The sequence below is a fragment of the Delphinapterus leucas genome, chromosome 6 (genome assembly GCF_059928025.1).
Source record: "Delphinapterus leucas isolate spDelLeu-1000000601 "Yukka" chromosome 6, BTC_Dleu_Yukka2, whole genome shotgun sequence".
NCBI lineage: Eukaryota > Metazoa > Chordata > Mammalia > Artiodactyla > Monodontidae > Delphinapterus > Delphinapterus leucas.
Window position 1 is genome coordinate 108,125,532 of NC_143134.1, and position 25,390 is coordinate 108,150,921.

At 44.5% G+C, this 25,390-nt stretch overlaps 1 protein-coding gene across 1 annotated transcript in view; it reads right to left on the bottom strand.

The window, feature by feature from the left end:
- The window catches only part of LOC111177278 (astrotactin-2), a 230,445-nt gene that overhangs the window by 52,801 nt on the left and 152,254 nt on the right, over positions 1–25,390 (bottom strand). The window lies entirely within an intron of this gene.

The window sequence follows — 25,390 nt, forward strand, 5'->3', positions numbered from 1 at the left end:
GACCCATACTGTTTGCTTTTCTTAAGGCAAAGTTTGGAAAGAAAGGTTTCTGTTGTTGTTGTTGTCCCTTTGGAATTATTTTGCTGAAGACTTGCATGGAATCTTCTAAAATATGTCCTTAAAAATATCCTTCTCGGGTGAGGAAGACGGTGTTCTTCATTTCTTAAAAAAAAATACGTATGATACCAAAACGTTTTTGATTAGCATTATTCCAGTGGTCAAGAATCCTGCTTGACCATTTGGGACTCTAAAGTATGAAAAAAAATAATTAATACAACTCCATTTCTCCTAAAATGTCTCGCATGACTCTCTCATCTAGGAACCAGGAAATCATACAAACAAGAGAGTAAGTCTGGGCTTAGGAATCCCCAGGGCCTTATCTAGGAATAGAGAATAGAATTCTTATCCATTGAAAGAAATAAGCTATTTCCCTTTCTCTGTGGTTAAGCACAGCCATCAGATATGGTATTCAAACATCAGAATATGAAAAAAAAAACTTTGAAATCACTAATTTCATCCCCTACCTAATACCGAATATCCCACCCCACACTGTGGTTGATTTTTGTAACCCCCTTAGTATCTCTTTCCTCTTCTTTTGTAACAAGGACCTAGTTTTTCCTTGAGAGACTACATGACACCCCTTCAAAACTCTCCATCGACATGGTCTGGCTCTGGCTTACTGGAATCTAAGTCTAGGGGTGGCCACCTGACCCAGAGTTGACCAGTAGAGCATCACAGTAACTTATTTAGGGTTTGTGGTAGTCAGAATAATGTCCCCAATCGGCCTACGTCTTTATCCCTGTAACCTGTGAATATGTCAGGTTACATGGCAAGGGAGAATTAAGGTTGCAGATGGAATTAAGGCTGCCAAGCAGCTGGCTTTTTGAAGGGTAGGGTGTCCTTGATTATACAAACGGGCCCAATATGAACACAAGGGTCCTTATCAATGGAAGAGGGAAGCAACAGAGGAGGTCAGAGTGATGTGGTGCGAGAAGAACTCGACTCCATTTCGTTAGCTTTGTAGATAGAAGAAGTGGGTGCAAGTCAAAGGCTGTGTGCAGCCTCTACAAGCTGGAAGGGGCAAGGAGACAGATTCTCCCCTGGAGCCTTCAGAAGGAACATAGTCCTGCCACCAACAGCATGAAAGTAACTCAGCGAGGAGCATTTCAAATTTATGAACTGCAGAACTATAAGATAATAGAGGTGTATTTTTTAAATTATTTTTTATCGGAGTATGGTTGCTTTACAATGTTGTGTTAGCCTCCACTGCACAACAAAATGAATCAGCCACACACACACAGATATCCCCTCCCTTTTGGCCTTCCCTCCCATTCAGGTTACCACAGTGCATTAGGTAGAGTTCCCTGTGCTGTACAGCATGTTTCTATCAGTTGTCTATTTTACACATAGTATCAATAATGTATTTGTGTCAATCCCAGTCTCCCAATTCCTCCCACCCCACCCCTTTCCCCCTTGGTATCCATACATGTGTTCTCTAAAGGTGTACTGTCTTAAGCCACTAAATTTCTGGTAAGTTGTTACAGCATCAATAGAAAACTAACACAGGGATACACACATGAGCAAATGACAGTTTGTCCAGGCACTTAACTTAAAAATAAGAAGCACTTTCTTTCCTTCCTGCTGGTGCTAAGTATAAAGTAATCTTATCATGACCTGGGGAGAGTTCGCCCAAGAATGAAGCCTGCCCAAAGGAAACTAGAGTGAAGGAACAGAGACATATTCCTAAATACTCTATATGGACATTTTGATCTAACAATCCCTGCACTAAAGCTACCCTTAGATATTCAGCTCCTTGAGAAAGCAAAGACCTTATTTAGCCTTTAGTCAGTTTGAGTTGGATTTATATCACTTGCAAAAAAAATCCTAACACAGGCATGGTGGAGTGAATACCACCTCTTGAAATATCCTATTCCAATTTTGGATACTTTTGTTACTGTTTCTTTTTAAAATAGAGCTGGAATTGGCTGCCGTGTGGCTTCCCCCCCACTGCTTCTTATGTCTGAAGGCCACACAGGACAAATTTAACTCCCACCTCCCCTTGAGAGATATTTAGGATTTTAAATAGTAATCCCCACCAAGATCCCCTAGTCTTCTCTTCTCCAGGCTAAATCCTCCCGGGCATCTTCAGAACTTTGTAATATGGTTTTGAATGCTTTTCACTACCCTGTGGTTAATCTTCCTCAGACACACTCGATTCTGATTATGCTTTTTTTTTTTTTAAAGATAATACCACAACTATGCACAATATTCCAAGAAATGACTAAGCAGATCAGAATATCCCTGTTCTAGGGAAGAACTTACACTGATGAAATCTAAACTGAAAAACAAATATTTTGTTGTTGAACACTATTCCTTCCCTCAGCTTATTGTCCAATAAAACCTACCTATGTTTTTCCAAGGTGCTGCTGGGTCATTTCTCTGCCCCTCCCTCTACATTCACCCCGTTCTTATGATTAACGTTCTGAAGTACACAGAGGTCTTTAGAGTTATACCTATCGCATTTCGTCATGTAGAGAAACAGGGAATAGGTAAGATACAGGATTTCAATTAAGATGAGCCTGGATTCAAACCCTGGCTTTACCACTAACAGTTATATGACCTTGAACAACTGCATAATCTCTCCCAATCTTAGCTTCCTAAGGATAAAATAATAATAGTACCTCCCTTACAGGGCCATTGTAGAAATAAACAAGATAATGTATGGAAAGTGCTTGGCACAGTGCCTGGCATGTACTAAGCTCTTAAAAAACGGTACCTACTATTATATTCAATCAGGAAAAAATAAAAAAAGAGGTCAGCTCTTTCAAGCTCAGGATTGTTTTCTTCCACGTGCGCAAATGGAAAAGTTAGTGCAGGTAGAGGGACGGAGAGAGAGGAAGGAGGGGGAAGAGGAAATACGACTACCCTTCCCCATAGTCTGGGTTTACATCCAAAGTCAAGACAGGTACTCCTAGAAGACGGGATAGCCAAACTTCCCTACCCCTGAAAGTGTTAAAGAGTTTGTTTTGAAAATGGGACTTGGTAGGCAGGAAGCATACAAATTTCCTTAAAGCAAATTAAATAAATTCCTGGAAATCACACACATAGGGGGAAATGAAAGTGTCTGGAAGTTGAAACCTCAGAACAAAAACTTCAGGAAGGGCTTTGGCAACACCTGAGCCAATGTCTCCCCTTACAAGTAAGGGATGTAGCCTCAGAGAGTGACAGTGGTTGGCTCTATTTCAACCAGCAAATCAGTTTCAGAGTCACTGGAAGTCAAGGTCATCTTTTTGTTTTTCCTCCTCTGGGCCCAAACATCCTGGTCAAAGAGGCCACAGAGGAAGCCCACTGAAGTCTGTCTGTCTCCAGAAGAAATTCAGAAAAGGATCTGAGTGCACGTGGTTATTTGGAAAGTGATTCCAGGAAACGCTCATAGAGAAGTGGGGAAATGAGGCGGGGAACGGAAGGAGTCCAGTAAAGGATGGTTTATTAAGCCAGATACCATAGTGGACCACAGGAGGTCTATCCTGCTGGGGTGACAGGGGCGGGGGGGGTGGGGTATGTATTAACCATACTCCAGCAATCGTCAGTTAAGGGCTGCCACTGAAGAGCTGATGGCTCCCTGGCACTCCAGCCTGCCTCAAGCCTGGGCAGAGGGATACCGAGCTGCCAGAGAGCCTCTAGCCAGAGGCACATGAGCTGGCAACTGGAAGTCAAGCCAGCATGCATGGAAAGGGTTAGTGCTCAGGGGATCTGAGCTGGACACCAATAGCGTCTGCTCCAAAGTTCAAATGGTAATGAGACAGAGTCTCTGAATGAGCCTAAAGCTACCAACCAGCAGACCGAGCAACCCACTAATCAATTAAGAAACAATCATTAATACTGTGTTACTATTGCAAGATGTTAGAGAGGGAACATTCAAGTGCTTGATCACTCTTCTGATGCAAGTAGCCACATCCCTACACAACAGTCCTCAGAATCAGAGATAATTCTAGGCAAAATGAGTAGGAAGCCCCCCAGTATTTTCATGGGTAGGGAATTCCCTAAGGTCCTTAAGCTCTTGCGTGCTATTTTCTGTTTGGAATAATTCCTGCCACCCTCATCCCTTCAAGGACCATCTCAAAGGTCACGTCTTCCGTTAGCTTTGCTCCAAGGGCTAAACAAGATGATCTGACATACTTAACTCAGTGACCCGCACCAGATACACCCAATATGTGCCAGGCATGGGCAGTTTATATACATTCCTGTGCTTCCCCATCCTTGAGCTTCGAGTCAGCTGTATTTTATCATCTAGATCTTATGGAACCTCGCCAAGGATTCAAGCTGCTCTAAGTGACTGCCCAAAGCTAAGATACAGGCAAAGGAAGGATCTGTTATTCCCTTCCTCCCTAAATTCCAGGGGACCCAGTAGTAAACACACGTACAGAGAAAAAAAAGAAGCACACGTACGTACAACACACACATACACGTAAAAGCACAGAAACTGTCTAATGCTTTCTCATAATTAGACTGGGATTATAGACTTGGTGGAAGAACGCCAGAAAGACCAAGTGGCCTTCTCATCACATCATATCAGCAGGTACGTGACATCAACAGGATCTATTACTTATGATGCTAACCTTGAGCACTTATGTGAGGGGGTGTCTGCCAGGTTCCTGCTTCCTCAACCAGGTGTATTTTAAAATGAAATCTGGAGAAAGAAATACGCAAGTTAGGTGCTATTATATTGTTCCACGCTGACCTTTTCCTAACAGAGTTAAAAGAGCCTCCCTCGGCCTCAGAGTGTGATGGTTACTGACAGTGCCATGGTGATGCCAATTAGAATACTCCATGTTGAGAGGAGGTCAGCAAAGCCGGTGAGGATACCGCAGGTCCTTTCTCCATGACACCTGCCTTGACCCAGGTCTACCACCTAGGAAAGAGGCTGGCGTTAATAAGTGTGAACCCTTTTTCTTCTTCCTTTCTTGTCTCCTTTTTTTCCCCTTACATTTTTGTTTTTATTTTGCTTTAAAATTCCTTTTTTCCACTGCAGTAATAAATCACTGCAGGCAAGATCCACTGATGAATGCTAAAATTAGTGGGGGAAAAACCTCATGGAGAAACAGGATATTTGTAGAGTCTCGAAGTATCTATCCCCAATATTTATTAATTATGGCGGTGGTTTTAACAAATACCCACACATTCTTTGACACCTCTCTCTCCAGGAGGTGGCCCTTAATCCCCCTCTCCTTGTGTATGCTGGACTTTGTAAACTTGCTTCAAATAACTGAGTATGGAAAGAGAAAGATATAAACTTTACAGTGGAGAAACCTGGCAGACACCCCCTCACATAAGTGCTCAAGGTTAACATCATCAGTAATAAATCCTGTTGGTGTCACACATCTGATGATATGATGTGACGAGAAGGCCACTTGGTCTTTGTGGTATTCTTCCTCCAAGTCTGTAATCCCAGTCTAATTATGAGAAAGCACCAGGCAGACCCAAATGCAGGGACATCCTGCAAAATACCTGACCCAATACTCTTCAAAAAGGTCAAGGTTATAAGCAAGAAAGACTGAGGAGAAGGAGACTCAGGAGACAGAACAACTAAATGCAATATGGTACCCGGGATTGGGTCCTGGAACAGAACAAGGACATCAGTGGAAAAACTGGGGAAATCAAGTCTTTAGTTAACAATGTGGCATCAATGTTAACTTCTCGGTTTTGACAAATATACCATGGTCATGAAAGATGTTGACATTAGGGGAAGCTGGCTTAAAGGTATATAGGAATTATCTGTGCTTTCTTTGCAACTCTTCTGTAAATCTAAAATTATTTCAAAATAAGAAGTGAAAAAACACCACCACCACCACCACCCCCAAAAAAACCCCAAAACCAAAACCATCCCTTCTCTCAATGGTGTTGTAGAAAGCCTTGGGGTAGGATACTAGAGAGCTTGCACCTGGTGCTGGCTTGCTCATTGACTCCGGCCTTGAGTAAGTTCCCCTCTCAGGGCAGCTCCTCTGTCTATTACACGACGGGGAGTGGAGGGTGCTTTAGTCATACTCAAGTCATGTTCACATGGCACAGCCTTAGTGGTGTGTGGCTATGCCACACAAGTCCTGTCTACCCTCACCTACCACTAACTCTTCCAAATTTCCAGCCAAAACAGATCCATTTTTGTATGTTACATATTAGGTATCTACATAACATTTCATTTAGATGGAAGGTTTCTGATGTAAAATGTTGAGAAGCACTGGAATCGATCACTGATACGGTTCTTTTCTAAACTTACGTTCACCTTCCCCTGCCAAGACTTTCCTGAATGAACTAAAAAGGACTTAAAACACTCCCTTCCTTCTCTAGTCTGTGAGTTTTTCATAGGAGGAGCCATGTCTGTTTACCTAGGTTGATCAGTTCCCTGCCCTTGTCTTGGGACAGAGTAGTCAATACCACGTGAATCTGTGCTGAATAGGAAGCTAAGAGTCTAATAACCTCTGGGAAAGAGAATGAGTGAGGAACACATCCCTGACCCCAAAGTCTTGCTAATACCAGCTACTGCAAAGAGATCTTGACAAAGAGGCAGAAGTTGCCAATTACTGACTGATGTCCAAATCCATGCCGCAGTTTAAGACCTGGATGAATTTTCCCTTTCCCGAGGAAGTTTCCCTTGATCCCTCCAGCTAGAAGTTACCCTCTTCCTCCTCTGTTTTCCCACTGTCTTTGCTCTAGCCCCTGACATGGTACTACCCTGTCTTCCTTGAACACTTGACTCAACATCCCTACCCAAAGATATGAAACCTTCATCTCAGAACCCAGTGCCTTGTGCATATGAGATGCTCCATGGAAGCTGAAGAAGTGAAGGAACAAGCTCCAGGCCTCCTGGTTCAAAGGAAACTAAACAAGACTCCAGGAGATCTAGGTTTGAATTCCAGCTCTGCCAATTCCTAGAGTGTGACCTTAGAAAAGTCGCTTAATGTCCTTGGGGGCCTACAATCTCAAGTCAGCCTCTGGTTAGTGCTGTTAATAAACCCTATATATATATATATTTTTTAACATCTTTATTGGAGTATAATTGCTTTACAATGGTGTGTTAGTTTCTGCTTTATAACAAAGTGAATCAGCTATACATATACATATATCCCCATATCTCCTCCCTTTGCACCTCCCTCCCTCCCACCCTCCCTATCCCACCCCTCTAGGGGGTCACAAAGCACCGAGCTGATCTCCCTGTGCTATGTGGCTGCTTCCCACTAGCTATCGGTTTTACATTTGGTAGTGTATACATGTCCGTGCCACTCTCTCACTTTGTCCCAGCTTACCCTTCCCCCTCCCCGTATCCTAAACCCTACAGACCAGATCACACAGGCCCAGGGGTCTGACACAGTACTTGACATCCAGTGGGTGGTTGTTCAAGAAATATTAGTTGTATAAATACTAAATTGTAGCCTCTTTGAGTTTCTGTTTCTTTATCTGTAAAGTAACGATACAAATATCTACCTGGCATCTCTGTGGTGAGATTAAATAGCAGAGAATGGTCGTACATTGAGCACAACGCCTGGTGCATGGCAACTGCCCAACAAATGTTTGTTTCTCTTCTAGTCTTTTCCCATCAGGCATTCTCTCCAATGGGGGGACTCACTTAAGCACTTCTCCCAGCCATGCGCTTCATTATGGAGGCCAAATTAAGAATCCAAGGTGCTTACATTTGAGAAAAAGCAAAACATGCTAGACCATGGAGTGCAGCGTGGGGTGTAATGTATGCACAGTAGCTCTGCTAAGAAAGCATCCAGGCCCCCAGTTGAGAGACTAACGCAGCACCATTAGCATAACAGGTGCCTTTGCAAAAAGAATGACACTTTAAAGACAAATCCCTCCAATGCATTCCCCAAATGCAGGAGTGCATATTTAATTACACTTAATGCTATCTTTTTCCTCTAGCTCTGTGCATGGAGGGGACACATCGCTCCACAAATCTGGGAAGTTTTTATAGAAATGGCTAGAATCCAAAACTGCTTCCCAGCTCCAGTGTCCAAAGGAAGAATATCAACAGTGGTGCTTCAGGGAAGGAGCCATGGGCTTTCTTTGTTTGCCTGAGGAGCATGGAGCTGAGAAAGAAAATCGTGGGATGGGAAGAGCAGAACACACTGGGACCCAGGAGAGTTCAAGTGCACTGTGGGCAAAGCCCTGGGCTGATCTTTGTCATAAATTAGTTTTAACCCACACAGCAAACAAAATGGTGTAGGTATAACCACCGTTCTAATTTTTCTAAAAGAAAACCGAGGTATAGAGGATTGGAGTGATTCCAAGGTCACAGAGCTGATGACGGAGGATCTTAGAGTTGCACTCAGCCCTAACTGGTCCCCAGCCCATGTGTTTTCTTCCTCATCGACCATCCCAGAGACTCTCACTCAGTGGGCGCATGCTCTGTGGACATGCATTGTACCACCCGTTTCACATACATCATCTCACTGAATCCTTATCCTGTTTGGTAGTACTTTCTCTCTATTTTACAGAAGACAAAACTAAGGCTCAAATAAATTAACCTGCCCAAAGTCATAAGTAGAGGGGAAAGAAAGTTTGGGGTTTAAACTCAAATGTGTCCATCTTTTATCCTCGATGTCACACTAGCTTACTGTGTGAATCTGAAGAAGGGAATTTCTTTCACTGGCCGTTGGTTTACTCCCTTTTAAAAATGAAATGCTTATAAGCAGAGATTTAAAGGTTCCTTGTGCCTCTAATATGTCATAATTGTATGTGCTTCTCCAACACGAGTTCTTCCCTATTTGCCTCTACAGGGCAACCCTCACCTTCCAATTATCCCCAGGGGATGCTGAGATATTTGGTAAAAGGAGATTGGTCTTTACCATGGACTCACTGTGTGATCTTCGACAGGATGAACCCTTCTGAGCTTCAAGCAGAGCTAATAATAAGAAGAATAATAGCCACAATATCAATGTCTAAATACCTAAGGATGGTTTCTGAAGATAAAATGCAATAGTAGATGCTGTGAACATTGCCTTGAAACTGCCAAAAGCACTGTACGAATATTAGTTAGCATCAACAGTATTATGACTGCTATAGGGTAAAATGCGTTCTTTGAGGATAATTAACTTCCAAATCCAAACAGAGGTGATGCATGAAAGTGTAAATGGTCCTCATTGGCCCTCACATGAGAATCCCTGTGTTTTACAAGATCTGCTCTTCAAAATTCCTCACTCAGCTTTTTTTTTTTTGCGGTACGAGGGCCTCTCACTGTTGTGGCCTCTCCCGTTGCGGAGCACAGGTTCCGGACGCGCAGGCTCAGCGGCCATGGCTCACGGGCCCAGCCGCTCCGCGGCACGTGGGATCTTCCCGGATCGGGGCACGAACCCGTGTCCCCTGCATCGGCAGGCGGACTCTCAACCACTGCGCCACCAGGGAAGCCCTCTCACTCAGCTTTTAACAGATACTAGGATATCTGTTACAAATGGATACTCAGAGCATTTCATGGAGAAGGTGAGGAGCTTCTACTATAGCACAGCAGCTAAAGGCATCGACCTTGGACTTCTACAAGCCTGGGTTCAAGCCTGAGCTCCACCACTTCTAAGAAAAGAATCTGCTGCTCTTAGCCTCGGGTTTCTCACATGTAAAAGGCAGTAACCAAAAGCCTCCTCACTGGGCTCTCATGGAGATTAGATAAGAGTGTGGAAAGCATCTAGCAGTGTTCCTGGCACATAAAAAGACTCAGCAGGGCTTCCCCCTGGTGGCGCAGTGGTTGAGAGTCTGCCTGCCGATGCAGGGGACGCGGGTTCGTGCCCCGGTCCGGGAAGATCCCACGTGCCGCGGAGTGTCTGGGCCGTGAGCCATGGCCGTTGAACCTGTGCGTCCGGAGCCTGTGCTCCACAACGGGAGAGGCCACAACAATGAGAGGCCTGCGTACCGCAAAAAAAAAAAAAAAAAAAAAAAGACTCAGCAGACTCTGCTATTATTAATACCAAAGTGGTATCAATGCACAAACTGCAGTAGCCAAAAGAATGGCGCCATGTGCATGGCACACAGAAGTGGATTAGGAAGAGGGCTCAGGTGTTCTTTTCAATGCCTGTTTCCCGGGTGCCCCTGCTCTAATACGTACCCTTTCACCTGATGTTAAAGGGTGAAAACCGCATTTGCTTAAAATCCATCTGCTTTTTATAACTTCCAGAGACCAATATCTGCATGGGCAGCAGTTCTTCGCTTCTCCTAATTAATTCCTAAACAAAGACTGCTCCAGCAGCAACACGGTTTATGAAGCCAGTTGACCTCCTGGTGCAGAAATGATGACACAGATGTTGTTGCTGCTTCACAACCTCATTTGTCACTCTGCGCCACTTGGGCAGGCCAGCCATGTCTCCGCCTTCCAAGGAGCAGGAGGTAGTTCCCCAGGGTGGGTCCGAGACCCCAGCTGTCACCTCCCATGGCAGCGGGCCTTCCTCCATTCAGGGGCCTCCCACTAGCAACCTGGGGTGGGATAGGCCAGAAAAACATCATCTTTGTCTTTGCTTTTTCTAGGAGATTCCCAAGGTGAGGACTCCCTAATCCGCATGGGGTCTGGGAGACTACAGGTAATCACAATCAGAGTCACCATGAACTGGGCATCTTTTACGTGCGAGGCACTATCCTGGCATTCTACCTGGGTTATCTCATTTCATTCAACACAGTCTTTTAAGGTATGAGTTGCTGTTCTTGATTTAAGGTCCAGGAAACAGGATATTGGAGATAAGAAGGAAGGTTTGCACAACTTCAGAGCTGCCCGTTACAGAGCACTTCCTACCGACAAGGCACCGAGCACTTCACTGGGCTCCCTCGTTGAAGCCTTCCTCCAGCACCGTGAGGATCTCTGTCAGGTCAGACAACTTTTTCTAGGTCGCACAGGTAGTAACTGGGTAAAGAGAAACCTAACAATGTGTGGGTCTCTCCTCTGAGTGAACTGTTCTTCCAGTTTCACTGGCCTCAACGTGCCAACAGGGAGAGCATGGGCTTGAGACTGAGAGTCCAGGTCTCTGGCTGCATGTGACCTTGGGCAACCTCAGTTTACTCATCCATCAAATGGGCATAGTCTTACACATCTCATCTGTGAATAATCACTAACAGGCAGTTTTGTAAATTTTAATGAAGTAGTGTGTGAGGAAGATCATGCAAGCATATAAAAGGAACTCTCAAATAACTGTTACAATAACTAAGTGGAAGCTGTTACCATCAGCCTTTCTCCCTGCAACCTGGGAATCTGCACCCAGTATTACAATGTTGCAGAAAGTTAACTACTGTAACACATGACAGGATCCAATCATCTATCTCCCAATCCATTCAGCTAACAGTTTACTGAGCTGCTAGTATATGCCAGACACTCTAAAAACCTCTTTCCCCTCTTCTCTCCCCTTTCCATCCTGTCCCCTTTCTGCTCTGTGATCATTTCCTCCCCTCTTTCTTTTTCCCCTTTGTCCCAGGAATAAGAACCGAGGAAAAGGGAAATATGTATTCCAGCTTCTGTCATCCCTCAGCCGTTGTCGGCTAGGGAGGCACTAACCACAATTCTCTTCTGTATTAGTTTGCTCAAGCTGCCATAGCAGCACTCCACAGACAGGGTGGACTGAACAACAGAAGCGTATTGTCCTACAGCTCTGAGGCTGGAAATCGGAGATAAGGTGCTGACAGGGGTGGTTTCTGGTAAGGGTTCCTTGTAGACGGCCACCTTCTCACTGTGTCCTCACATGGTCTTTCCACTATGTTCCTGCATCCTCTCCTTATAAGGACACCAGTCCTATTAAATTAGGGCCTCACTCTTATGACTTCGTTTAACCTTAATTAGCCTCTTAAAGGCCCTATCTCCAAATACAGTCACATGGGAGGTTAGGACTTCAGCATAGGATTTTTTGGGGGGAGGAGGACACGATTCAGTTCATAACACCTGCCACTCAATCTCAAAAATGAAGGGCAGGCAGAGTATCCAGCCCAAATTTTACCATGGACCTTAAATTACCTGCTACGGGACTTCAGGCAACCATCCACCAATGGCCCCACCTACCCAGTTCTGTCAGGGATCCAGAGACTTCTTGTTCTGGTGCTGACCAACTGTGTGACCCTGAGCAAGCCCCTTCTCTGAGGCTTGGCCTGACCTGCTGTAAAAGGGTGTTAAAATGGACACCTACTTAATAGGTTGTCAAGCTTTCAGGAGATGTTAAATGACAACATGTTCTATTAACATGAACGGGTCAACAGTGTTAGAGCTTTAAGAACAGCTACAAAGTACTGGGAAACTTCTATGTATCATATACCAAGCCGGCACTTACCATGGATGCTTCCATATCTGGCAGTGTTTTTATCAGAGGAGGTACTATTGTTACACCTATTTTCCATTTGAGGAAATCAAGGTTCAGAGAGGGCAAGTAGCTAGCCCAAGACCACAAAGTCAGCAAAAGGTTGTCAGACCCAGGTCCAGCTGATCAGCTTCCCCTCTCAGCCATGCTTCTATACTTACTGTAATGGCACAGACCTGCCCTGCATGAGCTTCCTTTACCTGAGATCGTCTGCAATGAGGGCAAGGGGGTCTCGTCTCCCCCCACATCTCCTCCCGGGGGCTCTTGAACCACCTCAGTAAAGCCCCTGGCACAGACACCAACATATTTCACTCCCTATTAAGGGAGGCGGAGACAGGGCAGGCCTCTAGACGCTTCGTTAGGGGAACATCAGGACACATATGGACTTTAATAAACCAGGAGCTGAAGAGAGTGTCCATGGGGAGAGCACAGAGAGCCACTCTTGCTGGTGCCCCTGCAGAATTTGAGAGAAGGGAGGGAGGGCTGGGGACACAGAGGGTCAAGGGCAGGGGAGGGTGAGATGGGGATGCTGATTAAGAGCTTCACAGCCAGTGAGGCAGACGCAGGGTCTAGACCCCAGCTTGGCCTCTCCCTAGCTGTGTGACCTTGACCAAACCCACTTAACTTGATGTACTTCAACATCTCAATCTGTAAGATGGTGATACCAATGCCTGCATGGCGGGGTTTCGTGAGAACTAAATAATAATTTAAAAACTTAGTGGGCTGAGGCTGTGGTTTTCCCACTGCTGGTCTCAATGAGCTGCAGGTGAGTGATTCTCCACCTTTGCTATCGGCAAACATTAGGGGCAGAGCCTGCCATAGTGCAGATTCCCCAGAGCCCCACACCAGGTGTTCAGCTCTGGCAGACCTGGGGCAGGGCCCAGGAAATTGCCTTTTAAACAAACACCTGAGGTAATTCTTATGTATAGAAAAGAGATCTGGCTCCACATCTAGTGAAATACCAGAAGTAAACAGTAGAACTTAATAATATTAGGCAATTTTTAAAGATCCTAATGCACAGAGTGGTAATGCAAGGGCTTTAGAATCAAGACACTTGGTTTCCAATCTTATGTTGCTTATATTGGATGAAATGCTTATCATCTATGGATTTCAACCTCTTCCCAGGTAATAAAGACAAACTACCCTACAGAATTATTTTAAGAATTAAGTAAAATAATGCACGTAAAGCTCCCAGCACAATCCCTGGCACACAGTAAGCGCTCAGCATTATTCCTCTACAAACGCGTTTTCACCTTGAGCTTGAAAGGAACTTGCAATAACCCCATAACTGTGGAAACCCAGGGGTGGGAACAGAGGCACAAAAATTTCTTTCTACCTTAATTCCAACCTCACTTTTGTTTAATCAAGCAATTTACAGGGGGCAAAAATAATTTGTGGTTTTAAATGCTTTGATACAAGCAGCAGGCACTGCAATCATGATAAATCATCTCCGACATATGCCCAGCTCCTCCAAGTGACAGATGACAAACAAAAGCAGGACAAGGTCCTCCATCACAGGCAGAATCATTGAGTTAATGGAAGAATTATTGCCTCTGAAATCCACTCCAGTCCTATTGAGGGGAACGTACCAATTTATCAAAGCCAAATGAACATTAATTGCAGCAGTCTGGTAAGTTTTCCAGACGCTATGACCTTCATTGAATTTTAATGCAAAACAGATAAGATTTCCTTCCACACAAGAGGAAACAACACAATTAGCTCAAAATGACAGCTAGATTACAAAGCAGGCACACACAAACAATGCATACACATTCACACTCACGCACACCTCCCCCCGCCCAGTGAAAATATCGATCCTGCTTGACTTAAAATTCAGCACCAAGGAGGTGGCAGAGAAAAGGTAAATACAGGCAATCACACATCTGCATAAACCCCCTCCCTTCATTCAGGAGAGAAATTTTGGAGGCAGAAGTCAAGATGGAGAAGGTGGCAGGCAGTAATGGAGACAGAATTTCTGCTAACTGCTGTAATTAATGTTATGTCTCATCGGGGAGAGATTAGGAAAAACACAGAGAGGGAAGGAAGAAAAAACAAGTATTATTTTGCTATTAAAGACACCCTTGAGCTGGGGGACATTAGCAGCAGAAGTTTGAATCGGGTGATTGTTTGACTGTATTGATAGATTTGCAGACAGCACGATTAACCACAATGAAGTGAAATATCGTTGTGCTGAACCCATATGGTTACGGCTCCCACAGCACAGAGTGAGGGGCCATCTACTGAGTGCAGATCACAGCTGGGGGAGGTTTAGAAAGTGTGGTTCAGTGGGGGCCACACACACACACACACACACACAGAGTCATGAGATCTAGATGGGAAGGCCAGCTCTGTCATTGACCTGCCACATGACATTGACCATGTCACTCTTTGAGACCTACAGCCTTAGTTTCTGTATTTGTTTTCACTCTAAGATGAAGGAGTCGGACTAGAGGAGTTTCAAAGTAGCTGTTTTTGTTTTTTGGGGGGAATCTAAGTCAGAAATGTCTGCTCTCATCACTTCTAAAGAGGACACGCTACCTCCTTCCACAGTCCAAGGGCAGACCTGCATTAACAACACACAGAGTCAAGTATTAACTAGATGGTTATGAAGATGGGTCCCTAAAAGATCTTTACCCATCCTTGCCCCCGTAAGAGAAGAAATACCATAGAGGAGAGAGATCACTTGGAATCAGAAACGTAACTTTAATTCTGGGGTCGGGCACTGGCTGTGTGATCTTAGAAAAGAGTAGTTTTAACTGTCGAGGCCTTGGTTTTATCATTGGTGAAAGAGGAACAACGACAGGAGCAATATTAATGAAATCGATGATACAACATTTGCGTAGAGTTTACACGTGTGACCTCATTTTAATTCCAGGAGGTAGAAACTATTATTATCACATTTTACAGTGGAGGAAACTGAGGCACGAGGGAGTAACTTAACCATGTCACACTGGGAGGTCAGCCATGAGTCCAGGATCTAACCCAAACAGTCCTGCTCCAGATGCAATACTCTGTTTTTAACTCTTTTATACTGAAATAATCATAAACTCACCAGAAGTTGCAACGTTACTGCAGAGAGTTCTTGCGTTGTCTTCACTCACTCCCCCCTAAAGGTAACATTTCTCATAACAAAATGCAGCTGGTCCTCCTTATCTGCAGGTTCTGTATCCATGGGTTCAACCGATCCTCTGTTAGTTGAATCCACATGTGCAGAACCCATGGATACGGAGGACCAACTGCACTACATTATTTTATCTAAAGAACTTGAGCATCCATGAATTTTTGTCTCTGTGGGGGTCCTATAACCAATCTCCCATGGATACTGAGAGACAACCGTAGAATAATCAAAACCTGGACGTTAACAATACAATCCCATCAGCTAAACTACAGACCTATTTGGATTTCACTAGGTTTGCCACCAACGTTTTTTTTTTGGGGGGGGGGTGGGGAAGGTGGTGGCCGGGTCTAACCCAGGATCCTACGTGGCATTTAATTTTCGAGTCTCCCTTGTCTTCTCTTATTTGTGACAATTTCTCAGTCTTCCCTGTCTTTCATGATCTTAATACCTTTGAAGAACGCTGGTCAGCTATTCTGTAGCATGTCCCTCACTTTGAGTTTATCTCTAATGTTTTCTCAGGATTAGAATCAAGTTACACCATTTTTTGGCAAGAAAACCAGAGAAACGGCATTGTGCTCTTCTCACTGCATCCTATCAGGAGATTCAGGCTGTCCATATGTCTTGTTCCTGGTGAAGCTAACTTGGATCACTTGGTTAAGGTGATGTAGTGGGTTGAACGGCGGACCCCCCAAAAAGATATATCCATATCCCAGTGCCCAGAACCTGTGAATATGACCTTATTTTGCAGATGTAGGTAAGCTAGGGATCTTGCAAGGGGGAGATCATCTTGAATTATCCAGGTGCATCCTCGATCCACTGACACATGTCCTTACGAGAGACATAGAAGAAAGGACACAGAGGAGAAGGTGAGAGGCAGATGAAAGCAGAAATTGGAGTCAAGTAGCCACAAGCCAAGGAAGCATGGAGCCACCATAAACTACAAGAGGCAAGGAATGGATTATCCCCTAGAGCCCTGGAGAGCATGCAGCCCTGCCGGCCCCTTGATCTTGGACTTCTGGTCTCCAAAACTGTACAAGCATCAACATCAATTTCTGTTGTTTGAAGCCCCTCGGTGTTTGGTAATTCGTTATAGCAGCGCTAGGAAGTTAATGCAAGCGGTGTCTGCCAGACTGTCCCACTGTGAAGTCACCATTTTCTCTCTGTAATTAATACACATCCGAGGGGGTGGGTGGTGGTGTAATTTTTTGAGGCTGCAAATATCCTGCTGCTTCTTGGCGTTTCACCCATTAATTTTAGTATACATGGGTGGATCTTGTTGGTAGTAATCATTACAGTGGTGACGGTCTAACGGTGACTTTCTAGTTCCCTCTTTCCTCTACATTTATTAATTGGAATTCCACTGTAAGAAAGAGTTCTCTCTTCTACCCCATTTATTTATTAGTCAATTATTTATATCAGTACTTTAGAGTCAATATTCTTAATAACTCCTGCCCAACTTAGCTCTAAGGATGTTTTCCAAGGCCAAGCCCAACAGTGGATTAGAAAGGAATTTTTAGGAGGCAAAAGGAAAAGAAAGGGATCTTCTCTGAGCACTGTTCTAAGACATTTCATGTGTCTTTTATCATTTATTTCTCCCCTGAGCCCCATGAATGAGAGATTCACAGCCTCACTGGAAATTCAGGGGAAAGTAAGAATCAGAGAAGTTCAGGAATATATCTGAGGTCAAACAGCAATATGGGAAAGAGTACGATTTGAATGCACAGCTGTCTGTCTCCAAACACACATTACTTCCACCAAACCAAGCTGCCACCTGAAGATGGGGAGAGGGGACAAAGGGGAGTTAAGTGAAGCAGGAAGTGGAAGCCCACTAATGAACCCAAGGGAAGCCCACCTCGATCTTCACTGCAGATAGACTCAGAACACGCGGGAAGGGGAGTAAACAGTGGGAACATGGCACCCCACTTGTACACACACCCCATTCATTCATTCCCTGTTGCTAGAACACCATACGAAAGCCCTGGGTCCTTGAAGGAAGATGAAATGTGGACAAGAGGCTGGAGGAAAGCAGGTGGGGCGTGGCCATGGAGAGGACATTCTCCTTGACTTTTCTGCCAACCCATCTGGCCCCTCCCTGTGTTGCCCCTCTGTAGTCTCTGGATCCCCCCCACCCTCCAGGACTCGGCACTGCAGCTTCACCCACCTCAACCTCTCCTGCCTCTTCTCAGATCTGCTGGTCCCGAAGCCCCGCCTCAGAGCCTCCCCGTCTCTGCTGGATGTTGCCCCATCTTCCGGACTTCCTCCTCAGCCTCTGCCTTGCTCCTAGCACCCCACCCTTCACACCGTCAGTCCACCCTCCAAGGCTCTTTCTGGGGATCCCAATCTATCTGGTCCCTCTCACTCTGCTGTTTCTCTTTCCCTGTTTACTTGTCTTTGTGTGGTTTCCTCCATGTCTTTTATTCTCTGTTTCCTCTTTCCCCACCTCTGCTTCTATTGCTAAATCCTTTTCTGTCTGTTCCTGCCAATTTCCCTTTATTTTTCTACATCTCTCTCATTGTCCTTGGCTCCCTCTTTCGGTTTCCTTTGATTTCTCTCTGCCGCTGGTAGTTTCTACACATCTAGTATACAACAGTTGCTCAATAAATACTGGTGGATGTCTGTTTTCCCTGTCTCTCTCTTTGCTCGCCACCCATTATGCAGATTTTTTTCCTTATATACATTCCCATCTTGCATTTCTTTTTGACCAGAAGGCTCAAAGGAACGGCCTCCAGGCCCCCTTCCTGAGATGTATATCCAGGATGGCTTTGTCAGCCTTCTCCAGCTGGGCTTGATTGTTGGCCCAGAAGAATGGAGCAGGGATGGAGAAGGTCCATTTTCTGGCCTCATTCTTCTCCATCTGTAAAATGAGGCGTGGTCTCATCTAACTGCTATCTGCAGTCGTTCACATGCCCGTTCTCCATATAGGACTGTACACCCCTGCCACTGGCTTGGCCACACGATATGCTCTGGCCCACAGAATGTCTAAGCATTTGCTTTAAGAGCCATCCTAGATTTCTGCCTGCTGTCTTGCTCATTGCCATGAAGACCAAATGTCTCAGACTGGGGCTCCCCTTCAGCCACAGTCCCAGCATGAGAAGACAAGCGGATCTGGGCCACCGTGACTGCAGCTGCTGACGCGTAACGTGCATGAGAAGTAAAGCATTGTTTGCTCCGTCACTGAGGTTCAGAGTGATTTGTTCACAGAAAAGGCAAGCAAAAGCTGACATCTCAAGAACTGGATTCTTCAAGGTCTAAGGTGTTTTCAGCTCCAACGTTCCAACCAAACTGTAGAGTTCTACTGCTTTGGGGGAAACCTAGCCAAATGCTTTCATGTGCACTATCTCAGTTCAATGTTTTGATTCTAATTTTATTCCCATTTGGCAGATGACCAATCAAGAAGCTCAGAGAGGTGAAGGTTTGTCCAAATCTCTGCAGCTGGTACAAGGTACAGTCTTTAACGTGAAACCAGGCCTCCTGACACCACCTCAGGCTCATTCCATCAATACTTCCCTAAGCTGCATCCCTAAATGTTGTGGCAGATAAGCCATATTTCCTTTAGGACAGAAGCCATGGCTTATTCTCCTCATCTTCCCATTAGCCTAGCTAGAGACTCTGTGGGATTTTAGTTAATCCTTGTTGTTGAGGCAAGCCATGGCCAAGCTTCAAGGTACATATGATTTACATTTTTAAAAACTAAAAAAATGCATTTGTGATTTTAAAAATTTCACTTTCTGGGGAAACAAAAAAAGTAAATGGGATTCACGAGGTATGGCACACATATAAAAATGTACTTGGGATATTTGTACGTCCAAACTTCATCATGTCTTGGCAACAGATATAAGCTTGAGGATCTCAACTTACAGATGGGGATACTAAGGCTAAGAAGGGAATGTGACCTGCTCAAGGTCACAGAGCACATGAGGGGCAGGGCTGCGACAGCTGAGTCCCAGGCCAGAGATTTTTGTGCTATGTGTATCACATGATTTTCCTACCACTGCTGCCACCTTTTTAAAAATATTCCTCTTAGTCAAGATGTTTCCCCTTCTACTCTGCCTTCACTCTGAAAGGCTTTGGGTTCTCCCACCTTGGTGGCCCTGGGCATCCTTCATTAATATCACTTATAAATAACACAGCAATAGCACTTATTGTTATTTCTTGAATTGTGTCTCCCCAAAAAAGATATGTTGGACTCCAAATCCCCAGTACCTCAGAATGTGACCTTACATGGAGACTGGATCTTTACATATAGAGGTAATCAAGTCATGATGGTGTCATTACGGTGGGCCTCAATCCAATGTAAACAGTGTCCTATAAAAAGGAGAAAATTTGGACACAGAGATAGACACCCACACAGGGAGAATGCCAGGAAGAACAGGGTTATCTTGCCACAAGCTAGGGGAGGGGTCTGGAACAGATCCACATCTTGGCCTGCCCACAGCTTGATCTCAGATTTCTAGCCTACAGGACGGTGAGGGAGTAAAGTTCTGTTGTTTAAGTCACTCAGTTTATGGTACATTGTGATGGCAGCCCTAGGAAACATACACTTGTAAAAAGCAGAGTCTGAACACTTATGACGACCTGACTGTGTGTCAGGCTCTAGCAATATGTGCTTTACGTGTACCATCTTAGGTGATCCTCACAACAGCATTCTTTGGCAGGTATTTCCACCCTCACTCCATTGTAGATGAGGAAATGGAAGAAGCAGAGGGAAGGAACATGCCCAAGTCACATGGCCGGTAAGTCAGTGACGAACCTTGGGATACCAGGTCCACAGGGCTTGCATGGTAGTTACATTCTCTATGCCTACATGTTCTCAAAAGTAGAACAGGAGTAATAATGACATCTATTGATTCAGGATTATCGTAAGGATTAAATGAGTTAACAATCTGTCAATGACTGTAACACTAACTAAGCATTGTAACAGTGCTTGTGAGCATTATTTTAAGACTCTTCGCTGTCTTGATTATTTTCTCATACATTTTCCAGTTAGTTATTGTTTATCTTAACATATGATCCCCAAAAGTAAACACAATATTTCAAGTCTCACCTAGAACCTTCTAAAACTAGTTGCTCAGAAAACTCATTTTTCATGAATACAACTTAAAACGTAGGACCCCTTTTAATGATCAAATCCCACAGAGTTGGCTTGTTCTGAACCTGTGGTTGATTTTTTAGAGCCTTTTACTTTTTAATTTTTTTCTACCAGATAGGATTTTCATTGTTGGGTTTAGTGGGCAAGTAAAGCATTGCATGATTGAGTGATTAAATCAATAAACTAAGGAATACATGATATGCTGTGAATGAATAAATGCAATGACTGGGGAAATGATCTAAAGCCATTTTTCACAGAAAGCTTTAAAATGTACTATCCCCATATCACACAGACCCTTTAAACAAAGCTGCTGATTGAGAACGGTAATAATAATTTCTTAGATCTATGGGGCAGTTTATAATCCTCAAAGTGTTTTTCTATATATTATGCCATAGAATCATAGATCTTCAAGTTTGAAGGAATACAATAGTCATCTAATTTAACTATTATTCCTCTCAAAGTCCTGACAAATACGGCTTCTAGCCTTTGCTTGCATACCCCCAAAGACAAGGACCTCACTACCCTCTGACTCAGGCCCCTCCATTTCTGGAGAGCTCAAACACTTTGGAAGCTTGGTCCTCTGTAAGCCCTCCTCACTGGGGCCCACCAGTACAAATCTGTGGCATTTTCTGTGGGATGGTCCCTTTGAAAGAAACATGTCCTCAAAGGTCTTCTCTTCTCACTCATCAAATCAAACATTTCCTTTCATCCCTTTGCTCAAAACATTGTGGCAACAATATTTGGTCACTGTTGTCACTACAGCTAACATTGTAATGACAGCTACCACTTCGTGAGCACTCACTGAATTTCAGGCACTGCACCATGCAGAATCATGCCCAAGAGCAAAGATTCTTATTAATTTGTGCAGACTGGAGTTGGAATCTCAGCTTTGGTACTCATTGGTGATGTGAACTTCAGCAGGTTATAAAATCTCACTAGCTCCCAGGTTCTTCATCTGTAAATGAGGGACAGGAACAGTATCTATCTTATAGAGGAACCAGAACAATTAAATGGAATGCTGCATGTACCACACCTAGACTGTGCCTGGCATTCAGAAAGTCCTCAGTGAGGGTAGCCATTGTTTTTATTATGCGTGTGTGACCTCATTCAGTACTTAGAAACAAATCTGAGAATTAGGAAATATTATTCCTATTTACGAATGATGAGGTTGATCTGGCCAAGGTCATAAAGCCAGCAACAGAGATGCTGTTTAACCTTGGAGTTGACTCCCAAGTCATAACCCCCCTTAACACACCCATAGATTCCACATAAGGTGGGAGTCTTTGTATTCATTTGTCCATAACATTTTATAATTTAAGTCAGCAACTAATTCAGGGAGAAGAGAAATGATGGTCTGCTTTACAGATTAAGAGCAGAGGATCTGGAGTCTGCCGCTATAGAACTAAATATTGGTTTTACCATTTAACCTTGACCAACTCACACCAATAGCTATTGATATCATTAACATCTCAGGTTCCACATCTATGAAATAAACATAACAAGAGTATCCACCTTAAGATCTGTTGTAAGGATTAAATTTAATAATGCATGTAAAACAAAATTTGGAACACCAGCTGGGATGTAGTGAATACTCAGTAAATGTCAGGTATTGTGAATATTTCTCTAGATCAGATAGCAAGATAGCAGCAAAAAGAAGACTCAATCCAATGTCTCCTTACTCCTCCATTAGAGTCCTTTAAAATTGCTGCACCGGCAGTAGTAACAGCCACCTTTACTGTATCCCCACAATATGCCAGACTAGATATTAGGTACGATTTATGTATTTCTTCCACTCTTCTCAATAACCCTGTGAGACTGGTACGATCAGTTGTTTCATAGGTAAACTGAGACTCAAAGAGGTGATGGAACTCCCAAGAGTAAAACCATCAGGAAGCAGGAAGCAAGAAAGACCATGCCTTCCGAACCTCTGCTCTGTTCTCATCCACCGTGCCCCCTGCATGGCTGAGGCAGGCCTGGGACTGCTCTGAGTAGCTGAAGTCGGGGCTGCAGACTAGATGAATGACCCTCTACTTTCTTCCTCTGCCCAGGGTTTCACCGAGTACCTCTTTGTTGCCTGACTCTTGGGATATTAATAGTCAGATGATGCAACCTTCTGGGATAAAGTAGATGCTCAACTCAGGGCTTAAAAAGCCCAAAAGGGCATGCTGGTTCCACTCCAGTAGGCATGGATTGTAGCAGGTTCCGGTGACTGAGCTGGAACTGGCTGCCCTGCATGGGCGGGCAGGATATTTATGCTGAGGAAAGTGGATGGAAAACATTGACTCTGACCTCCAGGTTTCTTTGAGATTTGACTGGATGATTTGGTCTTCTCACAAAACCATCTCAGATCTTCACCGAAGATGATAACAATGCAAAGTTTGACAGAGGGAGAGTCACGGTGTCCTGAGTAGCCCCGTGACGTGAGTTTGGAATCTTGGAAAAGCCTGGGCCCAGAAGTGCTTTCTTGTTAGCCACGCAGCCTTAGGCAAGTCAGTTAAACTCACTGAATCTCAGATTTTCCATCTGTGAAATGGGAAGGCAGGTCCCAGCCACCATGAATGCCATTTTAAACGTTTGGGATTTAAAAATCTATAAGGTTCAAGATTTGTCTTAAAAATTAAAAAGATTGGTAAGGCGGGAGTGGGGAGAACCAAACCCTCTTTTTATTCTTGCTGAATTATCTGTGGCCAGAACGGCAAGGACAGAGTCTGAGCCACGGAGGGGTCTGTCCTCCTGGCCAAGCCCCACTGTCTGGCTGGGGGTCCTGGACAAGTCCTAGTCTGTATTTGGACCTCAGTTTATCCATCTGTGAAATGAATGGGTATAATATATCAGCACATCTCCATAATAAAAGTGTGCCTAATAATAAAACCTAATGCCCTTGTATGCCAAGCTCCTCTGATACAAGTGCTCTGATAAACAGTAAGTATTAGTATAATCCTCATTTTTATAGATGACAAAACATGGCATAGATGGGTTAAATACTTTACCCAACATCACCCAGAGTGCTAAGTGGCAGAGTGAAACTTTACACCCAAGCACTTGGGCTCAGGTGTCTATGCTTATAGCCATGTCGTCCTACCTCTATGTAGAGGGCAGGGTTCCCTGAGGCATGTCCCACCTCTGAGAGGCTGGGCTGCCATCAACGGATGCAAAGGGAACCAATGTTTCCTGGACAGGACTGTCTGCTGAGGGTAAGGTGAGGACAGGGAAGATCAAGATTTGGGAGCACTGAAGGGGGAAAGAATGGGTGGGACCACAAGGTGGTAGCCTTGGGCCACTCCAGCTTGCGGGCGGGGAGGGTCTAGAGACTGGCAACCTCCACACCACCTACTCCACCAGCCACATCCTGAATTACAGGGAATTGGAGCGACATCTGGGTCTTAGTGAGTTCTTCTTTCCAACCTAAACTCACTGAGCAGAAAAAAGTGAGAAACACCTTCAGTCTTTGGGGAGAGGTCTGATTTCACTAACACTAACACTGGGCATGGAAGCAGAGAAAGGCCATGCAGGACTCACTGATCATTGAGATAATACTGTCTAGGTCACTGGGTTATGGGAAGGACGTAGGTGAGTAAACGCCATGCCGAACAGAAAATGCTTAATAAATATTAGTTCAAACCGAGTCTCACTCAGACTAAAAGAAGAGCCGTCATGCCCATCGGCTGGTGCCCCGGGCCCCTTGAGGAACTCAGCAAGTACCCTGAGAGGGTGCTTACAAACTTGCAACCCAAACTTAGCATGCAGGCATCCACTTGGCTTGGCGTGTGGCTGCATCACTCGCTAAATATAAAAATGGGAAAAGTCTATCACACTCATTCCATGAATAACACAAAGGCCTTGATTTGTTCCTCCACGTGATGAGCATGAGTTAGGTCCAAATTTAACGTCGCTGTCTGGCTGGGGTATGTGTGTGTTTTTCCAAAAAGAGAACATTTCCAGGCACTTACTCAGCCCTAATGACAATGTCTAATGCACAGTGCAGGTTGAAGAGGGACCAGGAGAACAGAGACCAAAAGGCAAGATCTGCTCCATTGTAGGCCCTTGGTAAGTACTGTTGACTACTGAATGGAAGGAAAACATGAAGGGCTGGGTTATAGCCCAATTTTGCTGAGTGGCCTTAGGTCAATCACTCTACCTCTCTGATCCCTACCTTCCTCACACATAGGTTGGGAATAACTTTTCCTACCCTCTTGCATCTGGCAGAGCTGTGCTAAAGGTAAAAAGGGGAAGATAACGTAAGAACGTAATAAGCTTCAGGAGTGAAAGCACTAGAGGGATGTCAGCTGTAGCTATTATCTGATCTCTTCTTGAGCCAGTTAGACCCCCGTACATTCTGCACATTGCATTTTTTTCTATCTACTGCGCAAAGCCATTAATTACAGCTTTCCTAATACATCGTTAATGTGAATCTACATACACTTTACCATTCAGGTGATTTCTGTCCTAGCATGCTTTTCTGGGGAGGCAGCAGCCTCAGAGTGTTCCAGACCCTGGGGCCAACAGACAACAGATCTCCATGTGTCCATAACTTCATGTCTAACATGGAAGTGACATGTCTGACTTCTTGGTGAGAATGCAATGAAATCATGTCCATGAATGTGCCGGGTGCAGTGCTTCCCACATGGTGGACAGTCAAAAAATTCTTGCATTGAGAGAGAGAGCGTAGAGGACATAGTTCAGTTTTTGTAGCCAGATACACACGGGTTCAAATACCCAAGAGCAGCTCCATCTCTTCCTAGCTATGTGGCCTTGGGGAAGTTTCTCTACCCCTCTGACTCAGTATTCACAGCTATCAAGTGAGGGCAATGGAGGGGGCTTTGGTGTGTGACAGCCCCGGCTATGCCCAGTCCAGCTCCAGGGACCACC